The sequence below is a fragment of the Quercus suber genome, unplaced genomic scaffold (genome assembly GCF_002906115.3).
Source record: "Quercus suber isolate HL8 unplaced genomic scaffold, Cork oak 2.0 scaffold_464, whole genome shotgun sequence".
Taxonomy (NCBI): domain Eukaryota; kingdom Viridiplantae; phylum Streptophyta; class Magnoliopsida; order Fagales; family Fagaceae; genus Quercus; species Quercus suber.
The window spans coordinates 224,877-237,673 of record NW_027069915.1 but is presented as its reverse complement, the minus strand read 5'-3'; positions in this window follow the sequence as shown (position 1 = coordinate 237,673).

The window sequence follows — 12,797 nt, the reverse complement described above, 5'->3', positions numbered from 1 at the left end:
TTTTTTTTTTTTTTTTTTTTTTTTTTTATAGGAAACATTACACGGTTTTGAATATATGTGAAAAGTAAAAATTGACCAAACTTTGTGGTTTATTTATTTATATTTTTATTTTAGAGAGGAAAGAATCTAATTAATGAGGTCCGCTCTTATAATTATTCTTTTTTATTAAATTAAAATACTAATTAATTTTGGATGTAAGTAAAATATTAACCTTGAATTTTTTATTCGAAGATAAAAAATTTTATCAGTTGAATTGGGTGGTAATTAAATGCAATGATTTTGAGTTTTGACACAAGAGCAGCGTATGGATAATTTTTTCTGGCTCATCTATGATGCACATTTGTTACTAATTATATATGTACTTGAATTTGTTACGATATTTGATGCCGTACACACCCAAGATTTCATGCATTAATTCTTGGCACATTTTTTTTTTTTAATAATCCCATCTAAATGCTACATATTTTATGCCTCTTTAGACAAAAGCACATGCATGTACACAAAATGCATGGTTCCAACACCAATAAGCACATTTCTACAAAATGGGTCCAACTGTGCTTATTCTCTCACCAAAAAAGAAAAAGAAGAACAAGAACAAATGTTTGCACATGTGAAGACAGTTGTATGTATGTATGCATGTCAAGTACCATATATGATATCATTAGTGGTGACGATATATGATGACGACTTCTCGATAATTATTGATGATGACAAATCTGGCACGGCAAGTCATATATTCCTTTAACAATTAACGGGAAATTGAGCCATATGCATGGGGTTTTGAAACTTGTATTTATAAAAATTAAAAAAAAAAAAAAAAAACTCTCTCCGTAGACCAATCTCTTCCTTCCTTGTTAAGAAAGTTTGAGGTATATTTAATACGAAAATATCGTGAAATTCTCTGGTGATTTCTTCATAGCGTGCCCTGTGAGTTTTTTATTTGGAATTTTTGGCTTGGACGGTTGGGCTGTTGAAGATTGATTCAGCAGACTGAAAAAGAAAGCTGTTGAAGATTTAATATAAATTAGTATTTATCAAAATATAAATATTCATAGTAAAATTTTCACAAATTTTTAAAGTATTTTAATATTAACTTCATGTAAACATGATTTAGTGGTGGATTTAAGTGAAAATGGTATAAATAACAAAACATATTTCGGCCTGTTATGAATTTATGATTAAAAAAAAGGTTAAGTCTTTGTGTGCGTAGATAGATTTGCTCATTCAATATATAGATAAGCAAATGTAGTCAATATATATATATATATATATAAATTGAAGTCTTTGACTTTTTATTGACTTTTTCAAAGTTTGCAACATCATTATCATTTTTTTAAAATAAAATTATTTTTGTTTAGTTCAAATTTAACAAGGATTGAAACCCTATCTCTCTAACAAGTCCAATTTAAACTCAAACTCATTATTATCATTTTTTTAAAATAAAAATATTTTTGTTTAGTCCAAACTTAACAATGACTAAAATCCTATCTCTCTAACAAATCCAATTTAAACTCAAACTCAAACGATAATAATTTATCTTCAAATTTACGAGATTAATCATGAACACTATAAAAGCAGTGCAAACCTTAATATATATATATATATATATTTTAAAGCAGAATAGAGGTATGAACTATTCTTTAATTATTTTCTTCTCCTCTCCTATGTTAAAAAAAAAAAAAAAATTATTTTATGGTTTTTCATGTATTTTTTAAAAAGTAATTTTCGTACATGAACCACCAAACTCTATTTAGCGGTTTTTTAGAAGATAAAAAAGCTTGCAATAATTGAAATTTAAGGTTGCTGCAATTGCATATGTTTTTGCTTCACCTCACGATATGAAAGTATGTTAATTTATTGGGTAGAAAGCTTATATATGATATATTAAGAGGATGTATGGCTTTTATTATTTCAACGTGGCCTTCTGCTTAACATATTTTAGCGTGGATCACATGCTGATAAGGTTCTGTAAGGACACGTTTGGCAGCCCAAGCCCAAAGTGTAAGGGATGTTGGTCCACTGAGTAAGAGATGTTGGTCCACTGAACCCAGTATAATAAATTTGTAGAGAGTGGGTCAAAGAATTAGGCTCTAATGAATTTGACAACGGCGAGTATGGATTCAGAAGATGACCAAGAAAGAACAAGGAACAAAGAACTGAATGAATTCATTGTATTTTTTCGATCCCCCTCTCCTTCAGGAATCTTTTACATTATATATTTCCCTCCTAGTGATCTTGGCCTTCCACTTGTTGATCATCTAAGTTACTACTTGAGTGCTTATCCCATCAGACACCCTTTTTAGCTTTCTGTGAGTTGGGGTAGCCAAGACAGCACTGTTCAGGGGTCTTCTCCACATAAATGCGGCCAGAAAAGTAGCTGCAATGCATTCAATGAGATGGTAGCAGCTTTTCCCTTAGATATTTTTGCGTTTCTTTCCTTCTCGTAGGTTCTTAAGGCACGTCTCTATCACTGGAACTTCTTGGAATGTTACTCTGATCTATGGGATCTACATCTGATTGGTGTTTAGCCTATCCAAGGAGGTATTCCTCCTTGGACCACCATCTCATTTGCATATGGCTCCTTAAGTCCTGAGTCTGAACCATTCATTTCTATTTGTTCGTCCTCGGACTACTCATGTTCTTGTACAAGGCTCAAGGCCCAATATATGATTTGGGCCCTTAACCCTACAATAGCCCCTCAAAATTCCAATTTTTTCCTCTTATCCGAGGAGAAAATTGGGGTTTTGATTTTTAAGAGATAACACCAACTGATTTCTCGATTCGCATATGAGGGGGTATCGTTTAATGCGCCCCATAATTGCCACTGACACTTTGAAGCCCGCGGGGCGCCATTAATTGCTCCAGGTGGCGCTTTGTTCCCTAGATCTAACGGTGAGGCGCAGATCCAACGGTTGACCTTTCTCTTGGAATTTTGAGCGGGATAACTCCCACTCATTTTCACCCTCTAGATAAAGCCTTGAGGGAAATCATTTTCCCTTCATTTTATGAACTCTCAAGCTCTCTAGAAATCCCAAGCATTCAAACTCACAAAGCTTTCTAAGTTACTAAGCTTCCCACACCTTTTCTCTAAGAAATCTTTGAAAATTTTTCTAAAGGTTTCAGGGACTATCACACATCTTAGTTCTCGTAAGTTTTCATTTCGTTAAACCTTTCTTTTTCTCCTCGGCCTTCTAGTTTTTATTTCTCTATTTATCAATTTCGGTGGTTTCCCTTTAGCTTGTCCAGATGGGTAGATTTAAGCACTTAGTGGACTCCCCTGCCAAAATAGAGGCCTTTAAGGAAAAATACCACATATCACAGGAAGTCGCTCTGCGATACTGTTCCCAGAATAAATAGTAACAAACCGAGAAGAGGGAGAAGTCGTCATCCCATGATAGCTTTCATAGAAGAGGGAATGACCCTCCTTATGGGTAGGATAACATGGGACTACCTCCTTAACCATAGGATATGCCCCCACAAGTGTGCGCCCAACCTATTTAGGGTCTTGGGTAGCGTTGATGCTCTCAACGAGCATCTGGGACTGTGGCTCATCTGGCATGACGTGGTCCACATGTATAAGTGCCACTCCCTCAAAAGTGCGGGATATTATCTCAAGTCCCGATTTGACGTTGTCAGACTAGTATCGTGTCTACCTAAATCCAACAAGAGTATGAAAGACGACTATCTGATAGCTTCAGGAGCGTGGCATGATGGCCTTCATTGCCTCGTCCGAGAGGGAGTGCCAGGTGGGATACCTTAGAATTAGGCTCCTTAGTAAGAGATTTAGGCTTTTTAACCCAGACCATGTTTTGCCCTTTTTTGTCTTGCTTTCTTTTAATGATGGATCTCAATTTTCTAACCATGTTTTGCTTCTCAGCTATTTTTGCAGATAAGAGGCAAGTAGCTCCCAGGCTTAGCTTAACCAACGTTGAAGCTCTCAATTACTTGCTGAGGTCCGAAATCTTTGTAAGTGAGGACAGAAATTGCAAGTCGTCCACCTGATATAGACTTTCAGCCTATCTCAAAAATATATCAGGAGATAGGCCACGCCATAAGGGTAGGTGACCCAAGGTTAGTTCGGATTGACGTGTCACGTCCTAACTTCATAGCCCAAGAAGACCTTCCTCTAGTTATATTAACCCCTTCAGCGGGCTTTGCCTGAAGTAGTTGCAGTGCCAAGGGAAGAGATCGCCTCTTCACGTTTATCACTCGAAGAGGAGATAGACAAATTTCATTTTGAGGAAGAGGAGACTCCAGGGGGTCAAATAGTTCATATCTTGGACGCCGAGGAGGAGACTGATAGGCACTCAGGTGTTCACGCCCCTGTTCTCTTGATTGCTCGTCTAGACAACTCCTCTAAGGAAAAGGAAGAAGAGATGGCATTGAAACAGAGGAATAAAAGCCTAAGAGACCTTATGGCTGCAAGGGGCAAGGCTTCAGCTTCAAAAGAAGCAACCAAGTCCCAAGTCCCTACTAATCTTCCACCTCCCCCTCCTCTCCTTGTAATCTCAGTCGGGTTGCTCCCTAACCCTGATATGAAGAAGAAGAGGAAATTGCCAGAAGTGCACGACGTGGAGAAGGGTGAGATGGTTCCTCCAAAGGGGACGAAGCAGCCTAAGCATGCTAAAGACAAACAAGTTTCCTCTGTGGATAGTAGGGAGGAATCTCAAGGGGTCAATGTACGCCGACCACCGCTTACTTAGTCCCTCAGGCTGGAGGTGGATGGTGCCCCCATCCCTTGGGATACCTCAGTCCGAAACTTTCAAGGGGGGCACTCAGACTATGTTGTTGAGGCCCTTGAGCAGTAGCCACTTCTTCTACTGAGAGATATGGATGCTTACAAGTGCTTCAAGCAACTTGACCTCTTCTTGTCCCTGAATAGGGATCTTGCCATGATAAATGATTTGACACATCTTTTGAATTACATACTTAGCTGCTTTTTTCATTTTTCCTTTTTCTTCCATGGAATCTTTCTGTTATTTTTATGCAGGTTACCCAACAGGTCTTTGTGGCCGAAGAGTTGGTCAAGGACGCCCGCAATCAAGTTAAGGCGAAGGCCCACTCCTATGCCGAGATCGAGAAAATCTTAAGGGCTCTTAAAGAGGAGTATACTGAGCTGACCAACAAGCTGATTGCCTTAGAGAGGGAATGCCTGAGTGCTCTGGCTGGTCTAAAAAGCGCTGAGGCCCAAGCTGAAGACCAGCATATGTAAGCAGCTCTACATGACGGAACTTGAGCTGGCCACCCAAAAACAGCAAGTTTTGGATCTCAAGGCTGAGCTGCAAAGGGCCAATGAGGCAACCCAATTGGCCAAAGAGGCACTCGAGACTGAGAAGTGAGCGTCTTATCAACTCGGTGTGGAGGAAACGCAAGTGAGGCTCACTGAGGAGCTTTTCGAGGTGTGTAAGGATTACTGTAACGTATCATGGGATAGGGCCCTTGACGTTGCAGGAGTGCCTGCAGACTCAGTCTGGAGGCAGTTTAGGAGCATATACTACCATCCAGACATTCGTGAAGTCCCAGATGCCATCCCTTCTTCTACCGACCATGCTTCAGAGACCTCGGAGCAGCCTCTGACCATCCAAGCTGCTCTCCCTCCTCCTGAGACTTTGATGGGATCCATTCAAGTTGGTGATCAAGGCTAAGGGGCTGAGCGGGTCAAGGACAAGAGCAAGGGCCAGGAGAACAAGCCCTCAGCAGGAGCCAAAGACACTGTCAAGGCCAAGGAAACTAAAGCTAAGGCAAAAGAAGCAGAGGCCAAGGATAAAAAGGTTGGTTCTAAACCCAAGGACGGTGCCACCTCCTAGCCGAGTCAGAAAGAAGATCCTCCTGCCCCCAAGACCAAGGCTTAGCCCTTAAGATTTTCTTGTTTTTTTTTTTTTTTTTTTGGTAGTGGCACTTTGTCACAGAATATAATATACTCTCTTTTTTTGATTAATGAATGAATTTTTCTTTCTATCTCTTGTGTCTTTGCTTTATATGCTTTCAAGCTTACTGTTATAGCAAATAAACTTGAACTGTTTCTACTTTAATTTTAATAAAGCTAACAACAATACCCTGCCATTAGTGTAAGTAATATGACTAAGTACCAACCATGAAGAGACTTACCCTGTATTTATGCTGTGAATTGCTCTTCACACAATGAAGGCTGAATATAATAGAGATAAGTAATAAACTTCGTGAAGAGCAAAAGGGGGAGATATTTTTCACTCTGCTCAACACTTGGATAAATAATTAAGGACTTCAATTTACTCAGAGCTACCAATCTGAGGAGTTGGTAATAATCTTGGATCTATCTTGATACTTAGTGAGAAACAAATAGATATCATAGAATGTTAACTTCCTTGAAGCATTTGGTCCGAGGACTCAGGCATGACTAAGGTTTTGTTTAAACACTTATAAAGATATCATGGAGTGTTAATTTTCCTAAAGCATCTGGTTTAAGGACCCAGGCATGTCTAAAGTTCTGTTTAAACACTTATAAAGATGTCATAGAGTGTTAATTTTCTCAAAGCATCTAGTCCGAGGACCCAGGCATGACTACGGTTCTATTTAATCACTTATAAAGATGTCATAGAGTGTTAATTTCCCTAAAGCATCTAGTCTGAGGACCTAGGCATGACTAAATTTCTGTTTAAACACTTATAAAGATGTCATAGTGTTAATTTCCCCAAAGTATTTGGTTTGAGGACCCAGGCATGACTAAGGTTCTATTTAATTACTTATATAGATGTCATAGAGTGTTAATTTTTCCAAAGCATCTAGTCCGAGGACCTAGGCATGACTTAGGTTCTGTTTAATCACTTATATAGATATCATAGAGTATTAATTTTCCCAAAGCATCTGGTCCGAGGACCCAGGCATGACTAAGGTTTTACTTAAACACTTATAAAGATGTCATAGAGTACTAATTTTCCTAAAACATCTGATTCGAAGACCCAGGCATAACTAAGGTTTTGTTTAATCACTTATATAGAGAAAGAATAATAGAAAGTACAATGCCTTTGTATAACAAATGAACGTATTGATAAAGGAAATTTTTATTTCTCCTATACCAGCCACCGAGGTGATGCGATATGGTCCTTCCCAATTGGGCCCTAGCTTTTCCCATGCTGGGTTCTTTGCAGTACCTAGAACTTTTCTCAATACCAAGTCACTAGGCATTAATGACCTCAGCTTTACATTGGCATCATAACCTTGCTTAAGCTTATGTTGGTAATATGCCAATTGGACCATTGCATTTTCTCTCCTCTCTTCAATCAGGTCTAAACTCTTTTCTAGCAGTCCATTGTTATTGCTCGGATCAAAAGAACTTGTTCTCAGCGTTGGGAAGCCAGTCTTTAAGGGGATAATAGTTTCGGCTCCATAAGTAATTGAGAAGGGGGTCTCTCCTGTTGATCTACAAGGTGTGGTTCGGTGTGTCCAGAGGACATGCGACAGCTCTTCCACCCATTTTACCTTCACATTGTCTAGCCTCTTCTTGAGTCCGTTCACTATGACCTTATTAACAGCCTCTGCCTGTCCATTGCGTTGGGGATAAGCTGTGGTGAAATATCGATTTGTAATTTTGATATCACAGTAGTATCGCCTAAAGACTTTGTTATGAAACTGAAGGCCGTTATCCGAGACAAGGGTATGAGGGACCCCAAACTGAGTAATGATGTTCCTCCAAACAAACTTCTTGGCATCTACGTCCCTGATATTCGCCAAGGGTTCAGCTTCAACCCACTTAGTGAAGTAGTCCGTGCCGACCAGCAAATTCATTTTATTCTCTGCTGCCTTGGGGAAAGGACCAACAATGTCCAAGCCCTTTTGAGCGAATGGCCAGGGACTGGATAGAGGATTAAGAACTCCTCCCGGTTAGTGTATGTTTGGTGTAAATCTTTGACATTGGTTGTACTTCCTTTCATATTCTTGTGCTCCTTTTTGCATGTGGGGCCACCAATAGCCTTGAGTGATGGCTCTGTGTGACAAGGATCTTCCTCTAGTGTGGCTTCCACAAATCTCCACATGTAACTCCTCCAGGAGTAATTCTGTTGCTTCGGGGTGTATGTATAGTAAGTATGGCCCAGAAAAGGAGTGTTTGTACAATTTCTAATTCTCAGACAGCCAGAATCAAGGAGTCTTTCTTCGTATTTTGTTAGCTTCTGACCTCTCTTTGGGTAGGATATCCTCCTTTAAGAATAGTACTATGGAGTCTATCCAGCTAGTCTAACTTGGTGAATATGAACCATCTTACTGTTCACCTCTGTGGGTTTGCATAAGTCTTCTACGAGGATGACTCGGAGTAAGCTTTGCATCGAAGAGGTTGCTAGTGTGGCTAGGGAATCAGCATGTGTGTTTCCACTTTTAGGGATATGCAGCAGGTTGAAAGATTCAAAACTTAACTATAAACATCTAACCTGACTCAAGTACCCTCGCATTCTTTCATCTTTGGCTTCAAACTCTTCATTCACTTGGCCAACGACTAATCTTGAGTCCGAGAACACCTTTACAGCCTTTCCTTTCATTTTTTGAACCATGGCCATTCCCATCAGCAGAGCCTCATATTCGGCTTCATTATTTGTGGTAGAGAATCCCAATCTTAATGATTTCTCAATGGTGATTTTCTCGGGTAAGACCAGAACTAGCCTTACTCTAGACCCCTTCTGATTTGATGCATCATCGACGTATACTTTCTAGAATAAAGGACCTTGTTGGGAGATCATGCCAACTGATTTTCCATCCATGTTTTGATTCTTTGTTTCTACTTCCAACGGGGATTTAGCAAACTCAGCTACCAGATCCGCGAGGACTTGACCCTTGATAGAGGTGTGAGGCATGTATTTGATGTCAAAAGCCCTTAGGATTGTGCCCCATTTAGCGATCCTCCCCGTGTAATCAGCACTTCGGAGTAGAGCTCAGAGTGGGAACTGAGTTAGGACAACTACCGTGTGTGCCTAGAAATAATGGGAGAGTTTACATATAGCATGTACTACTGCCAAAATGGCTTTTTCTAATGGCAGATAGCAGATTTCGGCCTCATGTAGTGACTTGCTCACATATAAACGTGCCTTTGTATGCTGCTATCAACTCGTATCAATACCAAGCTTACAACATGAGGGGCCACAGTGATATAAGAAAATAAGACCTCGTCCATCTCAGGACTGGACATGATGGGTGGCAGAGAGAGACAATCTTTAAGCTGCTGGAAGGCTAAGGCACACTCCTCGGTCCACTCAAACCCCTTCCATTTATTCATCAGTAGGAAGAAGGGTCTGCACCTATTCGTTGATCGAGAGATAAATCGGTATAAAGTAGTAGTCATTTTGGTCAGCTTTTGGACTTCCTTAGGATTCTGAGGTGGTTGTAAACTGTTGATTGCCTTAATCTGATCAGGGTTAACTTCAATTCCGCGATGAGTAACCATGTAGCCTAGAAATTTGCCTGACCCCACACCAAAAGAGCACTTGGAAGCATTAAGGTGTAACTTGTGTTTCCTCAGAATTTCAAAAATGTTCTTGAGATCTCCCACCTACTCGGACACTACTTTACTTTTCACCACCATGTCGTCTATATAGACCTCGATGCTTTTGCCTAACTGTGATTTAAACATTCTAGTCATCATCTTTTGATAGGTAGATCCCGCATTCTTCAAACCAAAGGGCATCACCTTGTAGTGATAGTTCCCAACGGGGGTGACAAAAGCTGTTTTTTTCTAATCATCCAAGGCTAGCGGTATCTAGTGGTACCCTTGAAAGGCGTTTAAGAAGCTTATCCGAGGATGGCCTACAGTTGCATCCACTAGCTGGTCTATCCTAAGCATAGGGAAGAGATCTTTTGGGCAAGTCTTATTTAGATCTGTGAAGTCTACACACACTTGCCATTTTTCGCTCTTTTTTTTTCACCACTACAGTATTGGCTAGCCATTTAGGGTAGAACACCTCCTTAATAGCTCCCACCTGCTTTAGTTTCATCACCTCGTTTTTAACAGCATCGGAGTGATCCTTAGATGAGAACCGAGATGTTGCTTTTTGGGGGTGACGGAGGGATTAATGTTTAAATGATGACAGATGAAGCTTGGATCTACCCTTGGGGTCTCGTAAGCATTCCATGCGAACATGTCAACATTTTTTCTAAGAAACTCTATCAGCTCTTCCTTCTCTGGAGGAGGTAGTTGAGCCCCGATCTGAAAGAACTTATTCGGATTATCACCAACAACGACCGTTTCCAAATCCTCACATTTCGCCTCCGTGGCCGATTCGTTGACAGGCAATACTGGAGCTCTTAATTGCTATAAGCCCCCTTCAGCAAAGGCTGAGGATTCAGCTTCGAGTTGATGTAAGATGGTAGCCACCAGGCACTGCCTAGCTGTGGATTGACTTCCCAGGATCTCCTTAACCTGTCCCTCGAACGGGTATTTTACTTTTTGGTATAGAGTAAAAGAAACAGCTCCCAAAGTATGAAGCCAAGGCCTGGCCATAAGGGCTATGTAGGGTGAGTAAGCGTCCACTACGATGAAATCCACCTCTAACACTTTTAAACCAGTCTGTACGGGTGGTCTAATCTGGCCCTTTAGAATAACGACCTTCCCATCAAAACTTACCAGGGGTGAACTGTAGGCTGTTAGGTTCTCAAGTTTCAAATTTAGCCCCTTGTACAGGTCGGGGTACATAATCTTAGCACCATTACCCTAGTCCACCAACACCCTCTTTACATCTTACTCCCCAATCCTGAGTGTGACCACTAAAGCATTATTATGGGGTTGAATGGTTCTGATCTTATCCTCGTCCGAGAAGCCCAGAACCGGTTGGATTTCTATTCTAGCCCTCTTTGGTTCCAGATTAGTGCGCTTGGCAGATATCCGAGCCACAGACATCACTCTGGAAGCGTAGGAGCCGGTCTTCCTTAGAGCAGCGAAGATGACATTTATCGTTCCCAGGGGCGGTCTTGAAGAATCATCCCTTCGGGATTCTGAGTTTGTCTGGCCCCCCTAGCCACTAGAGTAATGCAAGAGTTGCTTTAACTTTCCTTAACGGACGAGCTGGTCCAAATGGTCTCACAGATTTCTGCAATCTTCCGTGGTGTGTCTTTGGTCTTGGTGGTATTGGCAATAAAGGTTTTGATTGCGCCTTGCGGGGTTTTCTGCCATCTTATTTGGCCATTTGAAGAATGGCTCATTCCTGATCTTCTCTAGAACCTTATGCACTGGTTCTTAGAACACAGCATTGACTGCTTGAGTACTGGCATACCCCAACTGCCCAGCAAAATCTCTCCATGGCCGGTTGCTATTGTATCGGTCCGACCTGAAATCCTTCCTCTTCTGAGGGACAACCTTATCTTATCCTTTCCCCTGCTGCTGGTCTTCCTCAATCCTTTTATACTTATCAATCCAATCCATGAGTTGGTACACACTGGTGACAGGTTTGCCAATTAGAGAGGCCGACCTTAAAAGTACTGATAGCCACATCGTCAAAGTCATTATCTATTTCGTTGAACATCTCCCAGTATCTATCTGAGTACGTTTTCAGGGTCTCTCCCTCTCGCATGCTTAAGGACAATAGGGATGCCAAGGGCCGAGGGACCCTACTACAGGTGACGAATCGGGAACCAAATGCCTGGGTGAGCTCCTTAAAGGAACTTATGTAAACTGCCCTCAGGCTGTCGAACCATCTCATCGCAACAAGTCCCAGACTGGATGGGAAAACCTTGCACATTAAAGCCTCGTCCTTGGAGTGGATATCCATTTGCTGATTGAAATGGCTCACATGCTTCATGGGATCCGTTCTACCATTGTACATGGTGAAAGTAGGCTGAGTGAATCGTCAAGGAAGTTTCGCCCCCTCGATTTTACGCGTGAAGGGCGACTTGGAGATCTGGTTCAAGGTCCTGCTCATAGCGTCGTTTCCCACGCCTTTACGAGGCGGACTTCTAACCCTCCGTTCACGATTGTGTTCCTCATCGTAAGAGAAGGATTCACTAGGCAGGGTTCGAGACCTTTGCCTGTAATTGACGTCCCTTTCATCATCAAAAGAAACATCAGAGTTGGAGGGGGTTCGCATTCGCCGTGCATGGCGCAACTTCCTTTGCAACTAGTCAATCTCCAGTTGCATGCCCTTGTTACTCTTTGCGTGGGAGATATGGCTTCCACCTTGAGGTTAACTCTTATCAGTATGTGTGGTATTCACACTTCCCTCATGGTCACCTTTCTGCTTAAGGTTGACAAAAGGGTTGCTATGCTGGTATCCCAACGACTCTGCTTGGTATGGACCTGATCCTACCATAGTTAGACGTTACACTCACTATATCACAAGTTCTTCCCATAGACGGTGCCAATTGTAAGGACACGTTTGGCAGCCCAAGCCCAAAGTGTAAGGGATGTTGGTCCAGTGAGCCCAGTACAATAAATTTGTAGAGAGTGGATCAAAGAACTAAGCCCTAATGAATTTGACAATGGCTAGCATGGATTCAGAAGATGACCAAGAAAGAACAAGGAACAAAGAACTGAATGAATTCATTGTCCGAGGAGGTAAATCTCCATACAGATCAATTAAATTGATTACAAATATCACTTTGATTGCTACAATATTCTTTCTTTGTTTTTCTGATCCCCCTCTCCTTTAGGAATCTTTTACATTATATATCTCCCTCCTAGTGATCTTGGCTTTCCACTTGTTAATCATCCAAGTCACTACTTGAGTGCTTGTCCCATCAGACACCCTTTTTGGCTTTCTGTGAGTTGTGGTAGCCAAGACAGCACTGTTTAGGAGTCTTCTTCACATAAATGCGGCCAAAAAAGTAGCTGCAATGCATTCAAT